This window comes from Sinohyriopsis cumingii, chromosome 15, assembly GCF_028554795.1.
Source record: "Sinohyriopsis cumingii isolate HCF-2022 chromosome 15, ASM2855479v2, whole genome shotgun sequence".
Taxonomy (NCBI): Eukaryota; Metazoa; Mollusca; class Bivalvia; order Unionida; family Unionidae; genus Sinohyriopsis; species Sinohyriopsis cumingii.
The window spans coordinates 107430687-107443579 of NC_142975.1; positions in this window are offsets into that span (position 1 = coordinate 107430687).

The window sequence follows — 12893 nt, forward strand, 5'->3', positions numbered from 1 at the left end:
TAAGCAGGCAAGCAAGTTCGGGTACCGTCTCTAGCACTCTTGATGACACCAACTGTCTGGGTTATTTTCTTTCTTGCAAGCCCCTATGTTCCACTTCTGTTTGTGATAATAACTTGTGATACTTCACATTTTCTAAAGTAGAAATCTTTACAAGCCGTACAAAATACAAAACTTATATGACTTTGGCTTTTGACACTTGCACAGACTCTTCACTTTATAAGTGTCACGAGAAAATTGTATATCCAATTTTTACCATTTTCAAAAACACGCACACACTTGCAGCTTGACCAGAAATATGTATATCTTGTTTTGTGGATAAGTCACAGACAAGTCCAAGCATATATAGGTGGTTATGAACGTTAGGAATATCCCCTCCTTTTTTCAGAAATATCAAAGCTTGTATGTGCATTTTCCCTTTTCCACTCTATATTAGTGCTTAGATTTGTTCCAAAAAAAAGAAAGAAAAAAGAAACGAAATAATTTTGAAGAAAAAGAAACAACTGAATTTTGAATTCAGGTTTCTCTCTGTTTATAATTTTTTTCAAGTTGACGGTGCATGACAGAGTACATTCGCCTACCTTTCCAAAGTGAGAGGCATTTCTTCACATGTCATTGCCTTTGTTAAATTCGGTTTCATTGGTTAGTTATCGTTAATCTTTAATTTTTTTCATGCATTTCTTTTTGATAGAAGATTTAAGGCTTTCTATTGTTGTAACGGTATTTATGTTGTTTGGTCTGTTGATGAAATTATCTATAGCAAAGTGCTTAAGATTTTTCAGTTTTTTTATTATTTCAAGCCCTACAAAAGGAGACCAAGTTTGTCTTCAAAGACGATTGAAACTCTAAATTACACGGGCGTGAAGGAAAACATCGTTGTGTTTAATCTAATCATGCTTGCCGTATCTCTTTGTGTTTTAGAGGTCATATTTCTTCTTAAGTAAATACACGCATCAATAGACAGACAGATTGGGTCATCATCCTTGAGTTTCACTGTACTTTCGGTTCTTTACTTCATACAAACCCCAAATTTATTAGTTTGAAAAAGAAAAGATAACATGCCCCTCAATACTGTAACACGTCTGTTCTGACCCTACCGATGTGAGTGTTTATGTCAAAATGTTTAAGTGAGATATAAAAAAATGGTCAGCTTGAAAACGCGAACCAATACTGTGACGCTCAGTATTTTGATGTGGTAAGAGGAAATGGTACAACACACACAAAGGGGGCTTGTAAGTTCACATTTCAGTCTGTCTGCACTGTAATGGTAACAACGCAAGAACATAGGGATTATTATGCCACACAGTCCTAGAACAAAGCAATGCATCACCCGTTGTAAGCCATTTCATTGGCTATACTTATTTTCTTACCGCGTTCGCTTCGAATTGACTTGAGTAGCTATTCAGACAGTGACGAGAATGGCCATGCTTTACTGGGTCTATCCTATAGGCGATTTATATAAAAAAATATTTTTAAAAATTAAACTAATGCACGAACAATCGTACCATGGGCGATCCCATGGAAATTGTGTCCGTCTTATTGCAAAATACATCAACATTTAATGTAACCGTGCAGATCGCTAGAACAAACCTCCGATCATACACATTTTGAAAAGTGTTGTGTGACACGGATCGCCATTGTCGTTTGGTGTCTGCTTTCTTATTCGAAAAGAGATCGTTTCGTCTTGACTATAAAAATTTAATTTGACTAAGTTTTACGCACTACTTGAACTCATACATTTACGTTGTAGGTGTAAGCCGTCGTTCTCAGTTTTCTGGAAGTTCGTTTTTGCGTTTCTCAGATGTGATACTATTTTTTATGGACCGAACGAAATTTCTTTTGTCGTGAATCAGGACTCGTGGTTTTGTGTCATAATTGGAGAGCATTGATTAAAGCCTAGTTATGTCGTCTTCGAAATCGCTGACACGGATTTGAACTAACACTTCAGGTTTTGTGTGAGGCGATACGGTACATCATTGCCTTTTACTTCATCAATGAAATCGTTTCATCTTATTGCAAAATTACATTTGACTAGGTTACATACGCGGCAGGTCTCTGTATATAAGGAGTGTCTTAGCGTCAGAGTATTCATTCCGCTCTCAAACGATCAAGAAGATGGAAGAGTCAGCACAGATCGACCTGCTGGTCAAATATTTGCTAAAAGTCATACGAAAGCATAATTCACATGCGAAAGTGGCAACAAAACTTACTCTTTTGGTCGTTGATTTGATGAGAGTCAAACGAAAGTGTGTAAGTGCTAATGAAGTTTGCTATATCTGCAAAGGTAAATGGGTATTTGTCTCCAGAATACCTGCTTCGTCTAAGAAAGAGAGACAAAAGTCAAGATACCTAATATCGTTGTCAGGAGAAAGGACACTGGAATTCAGAGTGCCCTACGAGAAAAGAGAAGAAACAAAAACAAGACGAAACAGAGAAGAGGGATTCAGAAGAAGAAGAAATTGAAGATGATGAAGAACTTGTGCCAGTAAAGACATGGAAATGGAAAAATTGACAATGTGAGCCGATGCGTTGGCCCTGATGTGAAATTTCATACTACCTTCTAAAAGAGAATAGACCAGAAAGAAAACGTAAGTGTCTCTTGGTCTTGACATTGTATAATAAGGATGGCGTGTTTTGTTTTTACTCACACTGTATGAAATTGTGCTCTTTCACCTCTCTCTATCCCTCTGGATCATGTTTTAGTTAGAATTGAAATGGAAGGATGTTTTCCTTCACGCACGCTCTTTAGGCATGCAAGTCCGTAAACAATAGTCAGTCTATTCGTCCATCATTTTGTGTCTTGATGTTTCCTAAATCACACACTGATGCCATAAAATAACGGGTTAAATGGGTTTTGTAGTGTTGGGAGTGGGGGTGGGTGGGGTGTAGGTGTTTGGCAGAGTTGGTCATTGCAGGTGAGGGCTTAGGTGCTTTCAAAAAACTTTTTCTTCTTCACTCTGTGTTGATGGAATATAATGGGTTATTTTCTTCACTCTCTGTTGATAGTATATACATAAAGGGTTATTTCTTCACTGCGTGTGGATAGTGTATAATGGTTTTCTTCTTCTTCCCTCTGTGGTGTGCGTGTGTGTGTGTGTGTGCTCGCGTACGCTGTGTAGATCGCATATTTGGTTGTTTTTCTTCTTCTTCCTCCCGAGTGTAGATAGTATATTTGCGGTTTGTATGCGTTAGCGACGTTGTGTGGATAGTATATTTGGGGTTTGTGTGCGTTCGCGTACGTTTGTGTGGATAGTTTATTTGGGGTTTGTATTATCTCCCTTCTGTGTTGATAGTGTATTTGGGGTTTGTATGCGTTCGCGTACGTTTGTGTGGATAGTTTATTTGGGGTTTGTATTATCTCCCTTCTGTGTTGATAGTATATTTCGGGTTTGTATGCGTTCGCGTACGTTTGTGTGGATAGTTTATTTGGGGTTTGTATTATCTCCCTTCTGTGTTGATAGTATATTTGGGGGTTGTTTTTTCCTCTTCCGTCTGTGTGTGTGTGTGTGTATGTGTGTGTGTGTTCGCGTACGTTGTGTGTGTGTGTATGTGTGTGTGTGTGTGTTTGTTCGCGTCCGTTGTGTAGATCGTATATTTGGTTGTTTTTTTTCTTCCTCCCGAGTGTGGATAGTATATTTTGGTGTTTGTTTTTTCCTCTTCCCTGTTGTGTGTGTGTGTGTGTGTGTGTGTGTGTGTGTGTGTGTGTGTGTGTGTGTGAGTCTGCGCGCGTATGTTGTGTGTGTGTGTATGTTTGTTCGCGTACGTTGTGTAGATCGTATATTTGGTTGTTTTTTTTTTCTTCCTCCCGAGTGTGGATAGTATATTTTGGGGTTTGTTTTTTCCTCTTCCCTCTGTGTGTGTGTGTGTGTGTGTGTGTGTGTGAGTCTGCGCGCGTATGTTGTGTGTGTGTGTGTGTGTGTGTGTGTGTGTGTGCGTGTATTGGTCTCTGTTTGTCCCTATAAAACTCACTTTATCCCTATCAGATACACTCTACCTACCTACCTACAGTAGCGCGTATTCAGGTCAGCCACTTGCAACACTGTTGCCATTTATCCCCTAGTGTTCAGTACAGTGACGTCACTGACGCTGGAAATTTTGAGACTATAAATATCGACTTGGGGATTTCCACATTTTGTAGCTATACATATATACTAGAATTCATAAACAGGAACGTCACTCAAGCTGAGGCTATAAAAAGATAGTGGGATTTTCCAAAGGAAAAACCCACAAGTTGGAGCTATAAATAGATAGTGGGATTTCATAGGAATTTCAGCTGATTATAGATACATAGGTATTTATCCACGATCGTCACAGAAGTTGATATTGTAAGTAGTTACTAATTTTATCCATTTTAGTCTAAACAATTGTAACTTAATTTTCGGGGATATGTTTATTTTCCTTTAAATTCTGGGACAATTTCGTCATTTTAGCGTTACTTTTAGTCACATCCATTTTGTCGTTGAGCATTTCCTTGATTATAGCTATTTATAGCATCATTACAATTATGCAAATTTTTGAACACCCCAGCAAGATTTCAGGTCTTGGTAATGCTTTATATATAAATCTCACGCTTGTACTAGTGTATGTATGTTTCTGTCTCTGTTGTGTTTGACCCTCTACCATCATTGTCCCTAGACAATCCCACCATGTTCAATTCCCCTTGACGCTAGGCAGTCCCACGATTTATTCCCATATTCAATTTCCCTTGACGCTAGACAGTCCCACGATTTTTTCTCCATGTTCAATTCCCCCTTGTCGCTCAACAGTCCCACGATTTATTCCCATGTTAATTTCCCTTGACGCTAATCTGACCCACGATTTTTCTCCATGTTAAATTTCCCTTGACGCTAATCTGACCCAGGGGTCTCTGTAATGCTAATTCCCATTGACGCTAATCTCACCCCATTTACTACTAACGAATACGTTGGAACAGCTATTAGAAAATAGTCAGTTGTCCTAATAGTATTGATATTGCATATTTACGTCTTACTATCGATGGAGGGGTAAACAATATAATTGGAAGATGAATTTATATAACGTCAGAAGTTGATAAACAGTTGCGAAAGAAGTCGTCAACAAGGCACACAATAACACGATTAACATGTCTCCTGGAAAGTTTTTTTTTAATTTGTTTTTTATTATGTCATAAAAATGGAAATATGATGTAAATGACATTACATTGGTAACACAATACCTGGGAAATTTCCGTAACTCTTTACTTCCAGAACCATGCATAACTACAACTAACATTCCTCATGTTATAACAGGTATAAATAATACAAACAAATAAACGAGAATTTAATAATATTCTATAACATGCCTATTATTTAATTTACATTTTTAAAACAATTTTATGTTTTATAGCTAGTTAATCTATAATCATAATTTCTTCTACAAATAAGCATTTAACATTAGTAGAATATGAGAGAAGAAGCCGAATATTGTAAGGGTTAATATAAGGATATTATCAGTTTTTACAAAGATATCAGTTTTAAAAAAATATAACGATTGCTATCCCCACGTCCAGAGAACCCGAACGCTCAATGGCCATATTTTCTATAAAACATTTATGTAAACAAAAGGAAAACATAAAGATAATATTGCTGTATCCCTAACTCACTGAGAAATCGCCGTGCATTATTTGCTCCTGGAAACTACCGAAGTATCGGTATAGGCATGAAGTAATATAATGCATACCACTGAATGAAAATATCTCGGTAAAAAAATGGTACACTGCTAATACCTCACACCAATATCAACTATACCACGCTAGTGCTAATGTTTTAGCTAAGGGTAAAAAATGCTCAGCAAAAGCTAAAATATTGCAAAACGAATTATGCCATCCTGTTTCTATGTTTCTCTTAACAACAATAAATACATTCTTAGTGAAACTTCTTCCTGCATTGTTACATTGATCAAAATATGTTTCTGGAAAAGCTGTATTCTGATGTTTGCTTTTTATTATGATGTCCGAAACTAATACTATGAAGAAGAGAAGGATTATGAGGAAGAAGAAAAAGGAGGAAGATAAGGAAAATAAAAATAATAATATGAACACGATAATTATCTATTGATAAATGAAAATTAAATATAGGAGCTCAAAACGACATTGTTGTCCCTACCACCAGAAAACCCGAACTTTCTATTTTCAGTACTTTTAGGAAATGAATGTGCTATTTGTTGTTGAATAAATTGTACACTAAAATTTGTAACTAAAGCCGTACACTTACATTGTATCTGATACCCTGTGACATTGTGCTGAAATCAGAGATCTTGCTGATGATGTAGATGTTTTCACCAAAAATATCTTTGGAAGTACCCCTTGATTAGAAATAATAATTATTGAATGATTTATAAACCATTTCATCTTTTCTGTTTGTCGGCCACATCACGAACAAATTAGAAGTTTCATATAACAAAATTATCACTAAAATTCTGTATTTTGGAGGTTTTACCATCCCAACAATTTTGGTTTGTTTAGGAGAGCAGGGTTCAAGATGTTTAAAATACAATCATATTTTTGACATGGCTCTATAGGATATGTATGCTACTCAGATGAGGGATATCGAAAGTAGAAGTGATCTATCTAACATTCATCAACTAATAAGTGTAATACGATTCAATGTACATTGTAACTGGACTGTTAGATCTAGCATTGACTTGTGAAGTAATGGTTGCATATACTATCTAGCTGAGTTGCTTTGGTTTTGCGTGTGTAATTCAATTTGTAGCCACATGACACACTATCCATGGAGGTTCTTATATCTCCTGCAGAGAGATCTTAGGATTCCCCTATATAAAACACCGACCTAAGGAAGCAACTGGCAATCTTGCTCACATATTCACGTTGGTTAGTTTTTAGACCTGAACACATACGGACATGTTTGAGTCAGTCGTCTATTACAATGAGCGACTTAGACTATCCAGGTTCCCACTTATAACTTCAGATAAACAGGTGACCCATTCAATATCCAGAGAGATGTGACTGACTGTTACACCAGGTTGTGTAAAAAATGTTACGTAGGGCGAATAAATCAAATTTGCTGTATAACACATATTGATGGTGACGAGAGAGAGAGAGAGAGAGAGAGAGAGAGAGAGAGAGGTTAACATAACTGGACATAATAATGAGTAGGAAGTTGTTTCTCCTTGTTTCTAAAATGTCAGGTAATCTCGAAAAAAGCTGATATTTGTCCATCAGCGACTAACACATTTATACGATTTTTCACCTGTACTAGATTGCTCAGAGCTAATATATACTTTCTTTCACGTTTCACAGCATGGTGACATCATTATTTGACAATATCTACATAGATATAATAGCACTAGATATTGATAGCAAGTATAGAAAGTGACTTAACAAGGAGTGGTTGGTATATTGACTGTACCAAATTGCAATATTTAATGAATAGGTGAGATCCTGTCGCAACTTATCAAGTAATGGAAATAGGTTAATTCATCGGACACGGAAATAACTATCTACAGAGCTTCTATCAGGATATGTTACATGTTATTGTTATCCTTTCCGAACAACCGAACATCTCCCTTCGATTTTCATTAATCTTGGCGACACGTATTTTGATCCACTGCATAGTAATTGATGCTACTACTAAACCGTAATTACATAAATATACACCAAACAAACACTTTCTTGTAATATCACTTTCCGTTCTGTTTGAAAACTACAGGGCCAGCAATCATGATAATCATTACATGTCGTAAATATTTAGAAGTGAAAACAGGCAAGCACATGCATAGATTTAATGATATTTACGGAAACTGAATCCTGTACGTTGTTTTAATTGTATGGCAGATGCAGGTTTTGTAGGGCATATATCCACTCATTTCCATAGGTTATTCGACTGTAGACTGCTTGTACCGTTGTTTTTTTATAACGTGAAATTTCGAGGTAGAGAAAACAAGCGCAACTGCAAACAATATGATTTAAAAAGATTCCTGTTCATTATATCATCCACACTCCACAATTGAATATATTTAGTAATCACGGAACTAAATTATATAATCTATGTATACTTTATATATTCTCCAAATGATTGTCTATGAAAAATAGACACCTCCATGTCCAGAAATGAATGGTGTATTCTTTAATTTTAATAATTTGGTTTCTTGAGTATCAATGTAGCTTGGTTGTAAGTGGAGATACTTTCCTTCATGAATCTACTGTAATGCCCCAAACATTTAATGGATTTGAAAAGAGTTATAACCAAAGCTCCCAGAATATATTTATACTAGAGAGATGCTATTGATTGTCTGATGAGTATGTACAATATTTCTTTAGAAATAAATGAACTGACGTTGGGCGTTAAGCCTATGAGGTGCTTTATTAATGTACCTTTACAATAATAAAAAAATAATTAATTTGAGTAAACTGTCAGGCTGTTTACAGATTATTTTGCAAATTAAATATGTATCTCTTTCTTTTTTACTATCAGCTTCAAAGACATCAAGTAAAACAAACTAGCTTTTTTTTCTGAAATGTACGTTACACAATTGAAGGTCGACTCAATGAAAATACATTTGAACAATAGAAACTTAAAAAAATATTTTACTAAGATGTATGTATTAAATGCATGTAGTATTTATATCTATGTCAATATAAAGGAAACTTAGAAATATTGCCATGTTACAGATGTGACTTCATTATGAATTGTTAATCCATTGCAATCTTTTGAAGCCAGTACGAAGATTTTCAATGTGGTCAATATAAACACGTTTCTTGTGTTCTTCTACTTCTACATTTGTTGGTCTGCAAGTGCACAGTACACGTTTCTGTTGTAAATACATATTAGTTGCATTTCTCTCTATACCATAATTCAAATTTTGCAACTGTATGCATTTATTAGTCACAATAAACACAGTCTACAGGTAAATGTCACTGTTGATGACGACTGAGCTGGATATAATCTTATACTTGCTACTGAATCTTCTATATCTCTTGTTTATTTTTACTTTCCGCGATGACGTCTGTAAATAGATAATGTTTAATCAAATACTTCTGAATGTATATGTATCGTCAATTTCGAAGTAAATGAGTTTTTCTAAAGGGGTTTTAAATGTAGGATTTATGATGATATTTTAATTAGTAAAGTTCTGAAAGTATTGCTAAAAGGCAGGCTGATTCCCTTTGTAAAATAGGAAGTGTGGGAAATTATTCCAGGTTATCTCTAATGTGTCTATTGGTGAAAGTCAGGCTGATTCCATCTGTAACATAGCATGCAAAATTGATTACATGATATTATGATTCGTGACCCCACTTTGCCAATATTGCCATTAACCATTGTTCTTCTGAGGAAGAAGCAGCTTGATCTCAATTTTCAAACAAGTTCATGCACTTTAGTCGTTGATCATTTTTTTTTACCAGCGTGTAGTTTTCTGATACAAGACAGGAATACATTTTTGTGTCATGTTATTTATAATGTTGGCATGCATGTTTACGCTCACTTAGATTCAATGTCCAATATTATTTTTTTAAAATGTTCTCATCGACATGATGGCACTTGATTTGATAACTCCCGTTAGAAATAACCAACTGATGTACTTTAATTTATCGTGTATTTTAACTGTTGTTTCCATGTGGAGATAATATGCAAGAAACCTTTTTTCTATCGATGCTGTTAATGAAGGTTTTCCTCGTCAAAACTGTCGCTTTTCCTTTATTTTAGTTTATTATCATGTTATATTATGTGTTTCATCCCCTGTACTATCCAGTGCCGTCTTAAGGCATGTGCACATTGTGCAGTTGCCCAGGACCTCACGCGTCTAGCCTTTAATTCCTGTGGGTGGGTAGGGCCGGTAGGGGGCCCCAGTGCATTGCTTTGCCCAGAGCCTACAATATTGTTAAGACGGCCATACTAGTACTATCCACATCATCGTTATTGATAATTTAACAATAATGTTATATAAAGGAAACAAAGAGTGCATTTTATGTAGATTGTATAATAAATATTTTGTGCTTACCTCTAGTGCCATATGTATTTGATGTTATTTCCGTTTGCGTTGCTACCCGTTTAGGATTTGGCAATGTTAATCATTATTTCATTTTCTTAAAGTGCCTTTCTATTTCGTTGTAGCAGGTGAATACTTTTATAAACGAGTAAACCTGACCTCATAAACGAGGAGAAAGATCTCCCTGCTCATGTGCATGTCTAGTTCTCGTAAACCCCACCCTCCACTCTCTCATATAACTATCAATATATATGATGCATTAAGTAATGACGTAACGTTTCTGAAAAAGGTAAGAACTCGTTAATTTGGATTTCCTCCCTTTGTGTATGTGTGGATATAGCAAGCTGATAAAAGCTTATATCGCGTTTTCTGAAAGTGCCTTTCTATTTTGTTGTAGCAGGAAATCTTCAAAGCTACTGCTGACGATATATTAATTTAATTTCCCTTAAGTCTCACGGTGAATTTTCACCATATATGTAATTACCTTTGTATGATCATCTGGAAAATGGACGTATTTTTTCTCCTTTAATTATTGTCTCTTTCCTTTCTTTATATTATATTATTAATTTTAATTTACGTTATATACTCAGAAATAAAGATAGCAAAAAATAGTCTTAATTATGTTAAATATTTTCATATTGAATTATTTTTGAATTTAGTTTGGTTGGTGAGATATGTACTATTGACGATGATCCTTAACTCATTTTAGTTTCATTCACTATGGCCAAGATCTGTTTGATTTGGCAATTTTATTGTCTCATGTTGTCATTAGTCAAACATGTTTGTTTGTTCATTATCCTATTGTTAACTTTCGAATGGTTTCGATTAAATGCCTTCTGTATTTGAAGGCAGATCAAGATTAAATATACAAGGGTGATAGTTCCGGATGAAAATTTGTGTAGTGTGATATCTGAATTTATCTATAGTGTTATATCTCAATTTACTTTCTGGAAGAGAAAATTGCATTTTTGTGCGAGCAATATATAACGCACGATTCACTTCGAGTTCTAAATGGCCTACTCAGAATGTTACAATACAAAATGGAAGACCCAAAACTTTTCGTAGATGAAATGATAATGCATTAGCAAAAATAGGCTCAAGTCTTGTAATACTTAATAAACAATATATAAATTAGGAGAGTTACCATCTTTAGTCAACACGGCATGAATTATATCCGATAAGCTGATTAATTGAACTGCTGAATGATATAAGACTTGACTTATTGATTTGTAGTAACAGCAGTTATGGTGATGGTGACATTACTATGCTTAATATGCACAAGTGCTATTATCGTTTTAAAAAACAAAGCAACGGTTGAAAGGAGAAGAATTATTAGAAGGAGCAACATTTGACATTGTCGTAATACTACCTCATACCTCATTATCGAGCAATCTGTAAACGGCGATAGCTCAACTCATAAAATTGTTGGAGTCATAATCCAATGGAGTTGTGTTTAGTATTGATTAGCCTGCTTAAGTACTTGAAGTGGTTTTACTATATATAAGTGCTATTATCATTGTAAAATAAGAAACAACGGCTGAAAGGAGAAGAATTGTTAGAAAGAGCAACATTTGGTATTGTCGTAATACTAGCTCATACCTCAACGGAGATAGCTCAACTCATAACAATGATGGACTCATAATCCAAGGGAGTTGGGCTTAGTATTGATTAGCTCTGCTTAAGTACTTGAATTGGTCCTTAAAACTGGTACTTATCTTTTGTGTCCTATATATGATATATAGTAATGTGCTGACAATGTCGTTAATTTCATGGTGAACATTATTATGATGTCACCAGTGCTTTAGATTAATTTAAAATTGTTTATTATTATTATTATTATTATTATCCACATAATTTATCGTACTCTTATTCATTTCATTTTCCACATTATCATCATTAGGTTTCCTGTAGAAAATAGAAAATGTCAAGATTGTCCTCATATATCTGCGACTATTTGTACAAACAACAGACAAAGCTTAGTGACACTGCATTTTATTAAATTGTTGTTCAAAACGAGGAGACAAATAAATAGTAACAGTGACCTTGAAATGGATCGACGACTTACTGATAAATTCTTTAGGCATTACCAATATTACGATCGAATTTTCGTTGATTTTTCATTAAATCCTATTTGTAACGTTATCACCAATTTTGTTATGTTGTAATTTTAATAAAAACAGTATTTGTAATGCTTGAGCGTTGCAATATTTTCAGATGCGCAAATATATTCTAGTGATTCCTCCTATGTTCTGCGCTAGTAAGTTAAGAAATTGCACAGTACAGATGCTGCATCAAAAAAGTCGCTCAGGATACCAAATAATTCACCGCTTATGGTTGTGTTATGTGGAATCATCATAATAAGAATCGTCATTGCAGCCAGGGGTAAACTGTGGACAGCACAATGCCTCTATTTTCTTCTCAATATCTGTATAACACCAAAAACTGTGACTTATCTGATAAGAATCTCTGTGTAGACCGCAAGGATGTTCCGGATGACACTGTCCTCCATTTTCTGTCTCGTAACTAGGTTCGCTACAATATTCCCACGTCGATCCAGATTTACAATTCAGGTACGTTTGTCCATTAAAGGTGCACTCTTCACTGCAGCAATATTCCCAGTTATTCGCGTCATCTGTATAACACCACCTGAATGATTCACCGTGAAATCCGCACTCATGGTCAGCCCGACATTTGGTGTTGCCAGCGGTATACAAGTCGCGAAACGGCTTTTCTGTTTGAATCCCGTGGAAAAGAACAACAAACACCATGCTGAGTAGATGTAATATGAAGTTCATGATGCTATACATACATAGAATAGAAGACAAAAAATAATCAGACATTAATTGCTTTCTAAACTAATTTTTAATTTTGGTAAAAGAAGGATGTGTTGATGAGTGGGATGCGAATGTCATATTTGTACCTGCCTGTTT